Here is a 10502-nt window from a genome sequence, read left to right as displayed (position 1 = left end):
ATAGCGAAAGGAAGGAAATAGTCCGTGAGATTCATCAGCTTAATTAATAGCCTTGGAGTCCGTTTGGGCGATTACGGTGATCAGCCCATTTTCTTCCGGTCGAGGACTAGGGGACTTTTTATATATTAAGGAGATAGTAAGATTCTTTGAATCCTCTATTATGGAAGAGGTAAAGCGACGTCGGTCACCCTGAGGACCACGTACAGTACGCGGTATAGAGATACAACCCTTCGAAAAGGAGAAGACCCCATTCGAGATTACACCGATGGAGTGCTCATTGATAAGGATTTGGGAAAGGTTATGTGTACACGAGGTTGCGGGGGTGCGGCGACGAGGTTATGGGAGAGCGCACTATGCCCGTTATTACATTCATCCGGGTCTACAAAGATGTACCATGACCTCGGATGCTTGTATTGGTGGGATGGTATGAAGAAGGACATAACGAGTTTGTTGCTCGGTACTTAAATTGGGCGCCCAGATGAGGTTAAGATCAAGCATCGAAACTGCGGTGGATTATATACGGAGATAGAGATTCCAACTTGGAGAGTGGGAAGCAATCAATATGGACTTCATTACGGGTTTACCTCGCACTCCACGGAAGTGTGATTCTATATGTGTGTTATTGTAGATATGGGTGACAAAATCGACCCATTTTTCTTCAGTCGAATGGCCTACTTATTCGGTGGAGGATTATGCAAAATTATATATTAAGGAGATAGTGAGACTTCACGGAGTTCCTAATTATGGAAAATATATCTATTATATACGACGTGAGGTGCCCGGTTTCTGACTAACTTCCGGAGATCATTCCGGGGAAGGATTGGGGACACAGGTGAGTCATAGCATAGCATTTCACCCTCAGACTGACGGGCAGGCCGAGCGTACTATTCAAACGCTAGGAGATATGTTGCGGACCTGTGTTATTGACTTCAGAGGCAGCTGGGATGATCATCTACCACTTATTGAGTTCGCCTATAATAATAGCTACCATTCTAGCATCCAGATGGCACCGTATGAGGCTCTGTATGGCGAATTCTTAGTTAGTGCGGGTCACCTATTGGCTTGGTTTGATGTTGGGGAGACTAAGCTAATCGCCCGAGATATGATTCGACGAAAGCCATTGATAAAGTAAAACTTATTCGGGAAAGGTTATTAGCAGCTCAGAGTCGACAGAAGTCGGATGCAGAAAATCGACGTCGACACTTAGAGTTCCAGATTGGCGATTGAGTATTTTTGAAAGTGTCACCCATGAAGGGTGTAATGAGATTCGGCAAGAAGGGGAAGCTCAGCCCGAGATATATTGGGCCTTATCAGATTGTTCGTAAGGTAGGCAAGGTTGCCTACGAATTAGATCTACCATCTGATTTGGAAACAGTACACCCAGTGTTTCATGTGTCTATACTTCGCAAATGTATTGGTGATCCTTCCAGAATATTCCCCGTGGATGATATCCAAGTGACGGAGGAGTTATTGTATAAGGAGAACCGAGTTTAAGTATATATATATATATATATATTTAGCTATCTTGGATCGTCAAGTGAGAAGATTGCGAACTAAAGACGTGGCTTAGTTAAAGTATTGTGGCGGAACAATAACAGGGAGGAGATGACTTGGGAAGCTGAAGAGGAGATGAAGAATAAGTATCCCTACTTGTTTCCTATGCCTACAGGTAATCTAAACTCCTCGTTGATTATATTGATTGGTAAATAAAGCTATATGTTATAACAATAAAAGAGACTCCCCCGAAGTCCCTGTAAGACCTTGTAAGACTAGTTTAACATTCGAGGACGAATGTTCTAAAGGGGGAAAGGATGTTATATCCCGTATTTTTGTACGTCGGGATATTTTAATCTGATCGCGACAAGTTAAGGACAAGACTATTTTGGGATACGAGGTAGAGATTTTTAACCTCCGATTTTATTTTAATGCACAAGTTGCTTATAAATTTTATTTGGTATAGAAATATTGTTGGAGATTAGGGATTAATTAACCATGATTGGATTGTTAAGCGGGGATTAGGGATTATTTTAATGTTAGATTAATCCAAATTAGTCATTAAGTGGCCGTGTGGGTCCCTTCATGGCTTGGCCAAATTTGATTGGCTCGAAGCCATGAGTGGGACATGTGTCCACCTTAGAGGAATCATATTTAAGGAAATTTGATGACAAAGCAAACCATTTCATCTTCACAACACAGAAACCTTTAGAGTTAGAGAGAGACTCTCGGCCATGGGGCGAGATTGAAGTTCATGAGGGTTGATCAAAAAATATTTTCTTCAAGCAATTCAACTCTTTAGAAGGTGTATATCAACGTGGGATTGATCCTAGATAGCAAGAACAAGTATTAAATTCAAGGCACAAATTCTAGTCAAGTTGAGAAATCAAGTGTTTAAGGTAAAGTTTAATCTTCTTTTGCACATATTATGGATGGTTTGTGCGTGTTGTAGTGTGTAGAAATGAATGAAATCCATGGAATTTTGTGTGTTGGTGTTGAAGCCGTGTAGGGGCTGCTTGTGTAGAAAGTGGTAAATTGATTTTACTTAGTATTTTTGGTTGTTGTTGTTGTGGATTCTATGATGAAAATGAAGGTTTAATGGTTCAAGATGGAGTTGTAATTGTTTGTGGGCTGTTGTAGAAGCTAATATGATGTTAATATAGTTTCTTGCATTTGTGTAAATGATGTTGTTAACGTGTGGTTGTTGGTAGAGTTCATGAAATTGGAAGAAAAGAATGTATTGTTGTTATTCTTGTTGAGTTTGGAAGATTGCGGGTTGTATTGTATGTTGGTTGGGCTGTTTGGAATATTGTGCGGGTTGTCCGAAGTGTTCTCGAGTCTTGTTTGAATGGTCTCGGGTTAGCACTTAAACGTATGATCATTGATGTTGGCTTGATTGTATGTGTGGTTGGTTTGAATGTAAAGGAAATGTCGTCAAATTATTTAGAAAGGAGTTACTAACGTTAGAATACATTTTGAATTCCCCTGTAGCCTAACCGTAGTTCTTGACATTTTAATATAGGTTAAAGTACTATTGGGCAGCGTATACGTGTGTGTTGTGAGTAAACGCTAAAGGTATGTAAAGCCTATCCCTTCTTTCTTTTGGCATGTCCTAGATGTAAGTAAGATATGATATGAGCTTTGGGGTAATTCTATTCACAAGTTCCGAGCATGATTTATGATTCTTATTCACTTCTTGATGTTAGAACTCTCAGGATAGTCGAGCTATTGCCCTCGAGTCTTTTATATGATTGAATAGTAAATGATGCATAAAAGTTCCTATTCTAAAGGATTCTATAATGAATAATATCCTTAACTTTCATAAGTTGTCTCGTATTGATTTGATACATGTCTATGATCCCTGAGACTTTCCTTTATATAGTTCGTAATGACATTTAGAGAGAACTTAATATGGTTATCATCCTGACACTCGAGAATTAATTAGTCTACTTATCTATTGAGTCTCAAAAGATGATTTGGGTGCATATGGTTACTTACTACTCTGCTCGTGCATCTTGTTACATCTTTTCCTGAGTCCCGGGCCAAGACATGTTTTTGTGCACAGATCCACTGCATTATTCACCGAGTCCCTCACTAGAGGGCCGGGACACGTTATATGTATATGTATATGTATATGATGATGTGATGACATGATGATATGATGATATGGGGATGGCGGCCCGGATGGCATATAATGACTTTATTCACCGAGTCCCTCACTAGAGGGCCGGGACACGCTATATGTACATGTATATGATGATTTTATTTACAGAGTCCCTCACTAGAGGGCCGGGACACGTTATATATGCATATGTACAGGATGATTATCTAATTATGTCACTAAGTCCCATAACGAGTTGGGCATGATATTGACACGTATGATTTATGTTCAAAGGTAATCCTTGTGGTTTTCTGGTTATTGTACTAGTTTTCACACCCTTATTTCGGTATGATCTTGTTTACGTATTTCATGCTTTACATGCTCGGTACATATTAAATCTTGACCCCCTTTCTTCGGGGGATGCGTTTCATGCCCGCGAGTACGGTACGCTCGTTTTGGTGATCCATGACTTAGGATATCCATTCGGCTATCTTGGAGTGCTCCGCTTGTTCGGAGCCTAGCTTTTTGGTACAGATCCTTTTGTTGTACATATGTGTCTATCCAGGGGTACGGCGGGGCCCTGTCCCGTCATATGATACTGTTGTTACTCTTAGAGGTCTGTAGACATATGTGTGGGTTTGTATATAGTTACTGTTCAGTTCTGTCTGTATGATTTATGTTTGGGACGTCCCCATTCGTAGTGGCAGCCTTGTCGGCTTGCGTATATATATATATATGTTTTGGGATGTTGTGTGTAGTGGCAGCCTTGTCGGCTTGCGTAGATATAAACATATATGTTTTATATATATATATGTGTTATGGTAGCCTTGTCGGCTCGTGTATGGCGGGGATGTTCCCTTATATTATGATAGCCTTGCCGGCTTATGTACTATGATGTACTGTTGAAAGTTGTAACTCCCCAGAGACGGAGTTGCCATGATACGTCTATATAATGCGACAGTTTTGAGACGACGTCTTGCCTTTTTATTTATAAGTTCCTTATTATGCTAGTTGTGTATGATTGTAGTTAACAGGTGTATACGAGTGTCCAGCTCGGGCACTAGTCACGGCCTACGGGGTTGGGTCGTGACAGGGTTGGATCGACATAGGTGCTTAATCGTAATTAGAGTGAAAAGTAATGGCATTTTTACATTTTACCTTTTGTCTTTCAACATCTAAAAAATTGTGTTCCACGTTTCTTAATCCAAAAGACACAACAAATGAGTAAGCGTTTCCTCTTTCTTTCTTTACAATTCAGTTAAATGTTTTTTTAGTTCCAATCCTCTGCATCTTCTCGGCTGGCTATTCTAATTTCAGATGCGCTCTTCTTTCAATTCTGCCAACTTTTATTCTCCTCTTCTCTTTATCATTTTTTTTGTTTGTCTTTTCGTTTTGTTGTGCTTTTATTTTTCCTTAACATGTGTTGGTGACGACCTTTCATCTGAATTTTAGAAGTTATTCTTCCAGTCTGATTTTAATTTATGTGGTAGAAGACGAGCCCAAATCTGCTTAAATTGAGTGGAAAATTGATCCTCTGTTTTCGTCTATGTGTGAAGATGGACAAGAAGTTTGGAAGTGTACACCTTTTCGTCATGGAATACTGCCCTGCAGGGGATATCCACACTCTTAGACTGAGACAACCAGGGAACAAGCAATGAAGTATGACTTCCTTTCAGTCTTTGGAATATGATTTTTCTTACTGCTTTCTGCATGATCATTGTTTTAGAAATTTCAATAGAGATTGACAATTAAGAAGGCAGCGACAAAACACTCAGCGTTGTTCTTCTTATTTGGAAGTGCTTGATTTTGTTTCCTTCAAATGCCTTGGTTTACGACTTTGATATCGCACTGAAGTTTAGGCAATAAGTTTACAACTTTTCATATAATGACTTCCATCATATAAATGAAAACCCTCAATATGCCTTCCGAATGGCAATGTAATCAACCCAACGAGAAATTATTTAAATTGTTCGGTACCAAAAGTCTGAATTAGAGGGTGTATTATGTTTTATCTACATGCAGAAAACAACATGGAATGCACAAACAAACAAAGGCAAACTGAGCAATTAGCAACATAAAATAGGATAATATAAAAACAATGCGGGAGAACAACAGGCAAAGCAAACAAACAAAAAAATAACAACACTAACTTCAAGATCGGCTGTTGAATTTGTTGTATTTGGTTTTTGATCAGTGGAGTCTTATATTTGATCTTTGGATTATTGATTGAATTGGATGTTTTGGTCATTTTTATGGCATTATATGATTTTACTGTACTTACTGTCAATTTTTGCCGATACTGGAGATAGCTTCACTGTGAGGCAAGAGGATGCACGAGCTACTAAAAGAAGAGTTGATTCTGTGATGAAACATATCATTCAGGACTATGGTATATAAAGGTCAGGTATATGACAGGTACTTGAAGTTTAAGCCTCGCAACTTCACCCATGTTCTTTTACTCTCTCACATTCACTGTATCTCATGTAAGCCTTCCATGAATTTTTGTATATTTTAATCTGTTATTGATTTGGATTGAAGTCAACAATGACTTTCTGAGTTGTCTTCCTTGGTTTAGTCGTGTGGTTTAAACTCTATTTTTAAAGGCACCTGCTAGCCTTTAACAACTCAAAGTGTGAATTTTTTTTTTGAGTAAGAAAAAGTCCAACGCGTAACGTCATATCAAATTCAGTGTTACATTTGGTTACTCAAAACTAACTGAAAATCTCATATTATGTGCTTTCTATGTGGACTTGATAATTGATGCACCACTGAAGTCCAGTTCTGGTGATGGATTCTGAAAAGCTCATGAATTTACTAATTGAGAGTTTCTTGTGATTGGACTGAATTTACTTACTTCTTAATTTGTTGGCTGCTAAGTCACATATTTGTTTGGGCTTCCTTGTAACTCGAGTTCAAGAAACTCTGTAGGTCTAGAAAATAACTATTACAATACATCCAAATAAGAAACTCTTAGGAATTTTCAGACCTTGAGGAATATAAAATTCTCATAGTATCTGATAAGCTACTATATATAATAGTAAATCATGAAACATCTCCTGTACTAAGAGTCTTTCCATCCTGGGAGTCCTGTGAAAAATTACCTTGTGCTACATGTTTTTCACAATCACTTGATGTGAAAAGTAAAATATATTTTTCAAGCAACTTCAATGCCAACAATTTTGTACTAATAGGGCCTGCCAGTGAAAACATATCCAAGAAAAGCATGTCATTTGTTCCCTTTTTGTCCTTTCTCCGGAAATACCTCTCATAATCCACTGCAAATTACCATTCTTTTGAAAAACAAACAGTAGTAAAAGTAGCTACGCCAAAGTGGTACTTCTACTGCTTCACTGCCAAAGTCGAAGGACATTGACCTTAGTATAGTAGATGACTCAACTGGGAACTAGAAAATATATAGCTCTGTCTATGCTATATAAAAAGTTAGTGATCAAAATTTGTCGTTTTGATAGTGATTAGAACAACAGCTGATATAGCTGGGTTTGACATAAAAATGACTGTATGTTGCCAGATTTTTTATTCTGCTTTTAGTCAGCAGTGAACTTGGGCCTTTGCTGCTGCCTGCTAACATGAAATAGATATTGCAATTCTCCAATCCAATGTGGCTATAATGAGAAATACATCCGAAACATTTCATTTGACCCAGCTTTGTAACCATTTATATGTATCTGTTATGTTTGTCATCCTATTGTAGTTCATGTTTATTCGGACTAAATATAAAAGCATTGATGCTTTCTTACCTTATAGATGGTCATGTATATAACTTATCACCCAGTTTTTATCTTCTGTTACAACCTTCTTGCCAGATTCTTACCCTCTCATTTGGTTTTCCGAAGAAGTTTTTGAAGCAGACTGAACCTCAAACTGCTATCTGCCTCACTCCACTGTCTTTTTGAAAAGTTGGGTTACAGAAAAACAAGAATCTAGACGACGCACGATGCTTTGAAAAGGTATGTCACAAAACTAACCTAATCTACTGCTACTACACTCTCTGTTTCCACCATTTGAACACTTCTCATATTTTAACAAGCAACCCATCATTATAGGTATTTTGTCAACCACGGTGTCACCAGCTACAACGGTAACTGCAAAGAACAAGAGACTGCCAATGGCATAGTAGCCGGTGCGTTACTATTTTGCCTTTTGCCAATACCAGTTTTGGTCAATATGTAAAAAATGTGCATATATACATAAACAGTGCGAACATGAATGTATATATGGCTACCGTCAAAACAATATGCTTCAGCTAGGCAATACTTTCTTCTGTCAATATATAAATAAAATGTGTAACAGTTTAAACCATATGCTTCAGCTAGGCAATACTTTCTTCTGTCAATATATAAATAAAATGTGTTAACAGTTTAAACAATATGCTACCCTACCCAATACAAGTTCTATATCTGCATTAAACACAGTTTTTCTATTCTGCAAAAAGGTAAGTATTGGGCACGTGCATGCACGAGCGTCTAGTATGGACATAGGCCGGTGACATGGCGCAACTCAAAAGCAGGAAATGTATTTATTCCTTTTGTCAGATTTTTGCCCTTTTTCCACTATTAAAATGATAAAATGTTTTATGTTGGCTCCCGAAACGTCGCTTTTATTTAATTATCCTAACTAGCATAAGTATCCACGCGATATCCAGTTAATAATGAAGAAACGTAATCACGTTGTACATTATGCATGGACTCGCAGTAAAGAACCAAAGGGCGTTCACTTTTAACAATATTTTTCTACAACTAAATTAGTTGTAAAATGAATGGTTACCCAATTAATTATGAAATGTTCACAAATATCAACAACTGGAATAGTTTCTCAGGATGTCTAAAGGCATAATACATAAATAGGCTCTGAAAATTGGCCTCGAATTTGCGAGATCCGCACAAGTAGGCACCTCTATATATATAGATTAAGTTTTCTCTGGGTCTTTAATGTTTGTCCTTCAAATGAGCTGCTCTTTAATATTTTCCCTTCAAAATCGAACTTATGCCTAGAGAGGCATAAGTTTTTTAAAATCGTTAACATAACTTGTGGATATTATGCTGCATAACTTATGTCCCTCTAGGCATAAGTTCGATTTTAAAGGAAAAAAATTAAAGTCCAACCCATTTGAAGGGAAAAAATTTAACTTTTTTTTTTTTTGTTTTTTTGTGCGGATTTCCCTTCAATGCACTTATCTTTAATTTTGGCCCCTCAAATTGGTGGTCTTTAATTTTTGCTCTTCACCTAATACCATGAGGTTTGGTCCTAAACCCCGGTTCAGAAAAAAAAAATCGCAAGACAGAGTTTCGTAGCAAAATTAGGCCTTAGATAAATTTTTGCAAAATTCCAACTGAGTAAAAAAAAAAAAAAATTGCCTTAATGCAAGCCTTTACCTTAAACTCTTCCTTAAGTAGAGTTTGCAGCCAAACTCTACCTGAAGGTAGCAAAACTCTGCCTTGTGACTTATTTTTAATTTTAACTAAGCTGGGGTTCGAACCTGTCACAACCTGAATCCGATAGGGTGTGACGGGCACCCGACCCTTACCTAGGGCCGAGCGAACCCGCAGACTTTCGTAACGCACATAGTCATACTGGGCCCACAGAACGCGTCAAAAGGCAGAAGGAAATTTTTTTTTCGGAACACAAACATACTTTTCGTCTTTATCAAATCAAACAAAATCTGTAACCATAACAAATCTGTAAACACATGAAATTCATAACACAATACGTACTGATACATCGGCTTACATAGCCGTTTACAAACGGACATCTCATACACATGACACTGTCTGCAAAGCCTCTAACATAACTCCGAATACCATACTAAACATTCGACTCGGAACACTCCGGAGGAAATGGAGCTCGCCAATCCGGTAGGAACGAACACCTTCTCGCTAACCTCATCTACGCTCATCGCGGGTACCGCGCGGCATGAAACGCGACCCCGAAGAAAAGGGGTCGATGCGGAATATGCGAGTATGCAAAGCAGAAAATACAGAAAACGAAATAAAGTGTACCCAAACGCGAGCATAATAGTCCAAATACCAACGTACTTACATCTGACATCCAAGTCATACATACACAAATCATACACACATACCGCGGCCAGGAACCCAGCGGTAATATCACATACATGCATACACACATATACCGCGGCCAGGAACCCAGCGGCTAATATCACAAATATATAAGTATACCGCGGCCAGGAACCCCGGCGGTTAATATCCCAAATATATAAATATACGCGGCCAGGAACCCGGCGGTTAATGTCACAAATATATAAGTATACCGCGGCAGAACCCCGGTTAATATCCCAAATATACAAATATACCGCGGCCAGGAACCCGGCGGTTAATGTCACAAATATACACGGCTACACGTACATACATACACACGCGGTCAAGAATCCGGCGGTCATGTCACGGCCCGCGGTCAAGTATCCAGCGGACGATATCACACATACACATGCCGCGGCCAAGTATCCAGCGGTCATGGCACAGCCCGCGGTCAAGTATCCAGCGGACAATATCACACATACCGGCCCGGGACTCGGCGAAAGAGGCAATAACAATACACACGAGCAGAATCGTAAGTAGCCATACGTATATAGTTTCTTTTATTACAAACTCAACAGAACAACCAAAGCACACCATCCCTTAAAACCAAGACAATAGTTAAATCAGGTTCTTTTCCGAACATTATTCGAAAACATATCAAGGCGAACTTCGAGAGATCATAATCACGTATCAAAGTCACGTATGCATGAGTAAATAAATAATTAAGTTGCCTTCCAAATCCGATGACCAAATATATTTACTAACATCGGTGAGTGCAGAAACAAGTTTCAGGTTTATCGGAATCAGTATACAATAGTTACAATCTTCTAAAATCGTTCTTATGAGTCAAA

The 10502-nt window shown here is 38.6% G+C and overlaps 1 long non-coding RNA gene across 1 annotated transcript; it reads left to right on the top strand.

Moving 5' to 3' along the window:
- Positions 1-5144: 5144 nt before the first annotated feature.
- LOC132048648 (uncharacterized) lies at positions 5145-7913 on the top strand. Its single transcript, XR_009413035.1, has 4 exons — positions 5145-5254; positions 5901-6010; positions 7453-7563; positions 7660-7913. It is a non-coding gene; the product is annotated as an uncharacterized LOC132048648 (long non-coding RNA).
- Positions 7914-10502: the final 2589 nt, after the last annotated feature.

Source organism: Lycium ferocissimum, chromosome 1 (genome assembly GCF_029784015.1).
Source record: "Lycium ferocissimum isolate CSIRO_LF1 chromosome 1, AGI_CSIRO_Lferr_CH_V1, whole genome shotgun sequence".
Classification (NCBI taxonomy): Eukaryota; Viridiplantae; Streptophyta; class Magnoliopsida; order Solanales; family Solanaceae; genus Lycium; species Lycium ferocissimum.
Note: the sequence above shows the minus strand (reverse complement) of the source record. Positions and strands in the feature narration are given on the sequence as shown.